We start from the raw sequence: 2,500 nt of genomic DNA, 5'->3' as shown, positions 1-2,500 counted from the left end.
CTGTGTACAAGAAGGCATTAATTGAGCGGTTTATCCTTGCCAATTGAATTATGAAATAATTTATTCATGCAAATGGAGCGCCTCCATCCACTGTGCCTTGAGATTGCAACACATGTTTCGTGGGCGCTAGTGGCTCTTTTGCCAGGCTTTTCATTCGGAGAAAAATCGATACCAAACGCTGAGCCTCTTCTTTTTCTCGTTTTGCAGCACGTGAGCTTGTTTTCAATTTTCCCACGAGATCTTCTGGCCCGGAGAGGTGATTGAAGGAAGAAATTGTTTATTTCGGAACACGCACCGCACCGGATAAGTTGGTTTTCATATCGTACGTTCTATTTTTATGCTACCAACATTCTTTATTCGTGTGCAAAGCGATACTCTTGAAGTGGGCATGCTGCGGTGTTTGTACGGATCGAAGCTCGGTTAAGAGTTTACCTAATATTAACATAAACTGTTATTCTCGTCATCTTGCTATTACATAAATTTATCGGCATTAGCATACAGGGTCGAATAACGAGTAACAAAGTATTGCTGCAAACACATCTCTTCTCATCGATCAATGGAATCACTTCGCACGTGATCTTCTGCCGGATCGATACCACAGACGAACGAAGTCTTTCGTAATCTATGTCGCCACATTATCACGCCTTTCGCTGGTGGAATCGATTTTATGTTAATATCGTGCTCTGGTGGAAACGCTACACCTGACTGGATATACAAAAGCATACGCAAAACCCTTCCACCTGGCTACGCAATCCGGTCACACACCGCTACAGAGCGTGTCACACGCCCAAGAAGGGCTCGGATTTCGGCGATAGTTTCGTGGAACGTAACTTATTTTTGCCTTCATCTGACGAGTTGATAGAGCTGGCTTACAGAGTGCTGCACAACATTTGATTAAAGTTGGATCCGTGGCGAACGAGAGACTGCTTCACCATGAATCACTTAAATGTTGAATACAAAGTATTTCCCGGTGAAAATACTCTTCGTGGAGGTGCCAACATGTGACTCACCGTTTGGTAAACATTCCTCGTACCGGCTGATGTCCAAGACAGGGCGCGACGGTTTATTAGGAGCGTAAGAGGCTTCGAAAAGCCTGAAAGCACCAGCGTGAACGTTTAATGCAAAGCGCGAAAACTTCCAGGAAAAACAGTCACCCAGGACAGTCCTAATGTTTGGATTCGCCTCGGGACTCGCAGCTTGGAAGGCAAAATTCGTCGGCCGCAAACCCGCTAAACCAGCATTCCTCCTGGTTGATGTTTTTAATTATTCACCAAGCAGTGCCTGGGAAATGGGAACGCATACGAGTTCTTCCTTTTAGGAATGGAGCCCTGGCCGGAAGGGAAGGAAGGATCCCTGGGAGGGATGGTTTGTTTGAGCCATGGTATCGCTTCTCTCCTCTGCATATATTTACCATTTGAACTCTCCCACTGCGGCGGCTCCCTATGATGTGTGCTCACGGGGTTAATACCGATTCACCTTCGGATATACTGCTACTGCTCTCCGCTCAACGCCTAGGGCTCATCTGTGGCCACTAGTGTGCAAAGGCCAGCGCCAACGGTTCTATTTACATAATCACTCCCGCACCCTTGGACCTGGCGGCATTTAATTGCAAATGACATTCAAATTCCCAACACCATGGTCTCACAGGAAAGCACAACGTTTTTGATGCTACGCGAGCAGAGAGAAACCGGAATATCCGTTTTACCACTGGTTCTGTCTGAGTTAGAGCTGGATCGTATTGCACAGCTTACGTTAGGCTCTAGGCTCTCTAATTATTCCTGTTACTAATACCCAAGACAGAGAACCTCACCTGTACCCTGTAGTAGGTTGTGTTAACAGTTCATAACGAAATGATTTAATCAGCACCGTTCGGTACACGATGTTCTGTGTTGGGCTGGTAGGAATGAGGTTTTATTCGGTGGTTTCAATGTTTAAAACAGGGACCTGAATATAAAACTATCTCCAAAAATGACTCTGAAATTCTCTGCAAAAAGAGTAGAAGAATCCAAAGAAATGGCTTTTCTGCTTCACTGAAATTTACCAAAAGATCCCAGGGATTGTACCACCTATGCTATGGACCTCTTTAAAACACAAACAGCCCCTTTGTTTCATAATGATTCAAGGAAGGTATGTTGAGTTGAGGATCGTCAAAACACAGATGGTGCCTAGCAGTGTTTATGTAGCAACTAGCCGACTTTACTTAAGGACCTTTTTTTTAAGTGTGAGATACGGCATTAGTTGACAACGATCCTCCTTAACTTTTCAGTCTTTATTTTTCCTTTCCATGTGTTTCCTTTAATTAAATTGTTATTTGTTGTCATGTTGACCTCGACTGCTCTAGGATCAGATAGAGTCCCTAGGCACTCGATTACATACTTTCTTAAATTTAAATAAGGGAAATGCCAATTGAATCGTCGATATGATATCGTCTGCCAAATTCTGGTAGCTCAATTCTTGTTGAGGATGTTTGCATAACAATAAAAAAATAAGCAAACGTGGC

This window comes from Anopheles aquasalis, chromosome 3, assembly GCF_943734665.1.
Source record: "Anopheles aquasalis chromosome 3, idAnoAquaMG_Q_19, whole genome shotgun sequence".
Lineage (NCBI taxonomy): Eukaryota > Metazoa > Arthropoda > Insecta > Diptera > Culicidae > Anopheles > Anopheles aquasalis.
Note: the sequence above shows the minus strand (reverse complement) of the source record.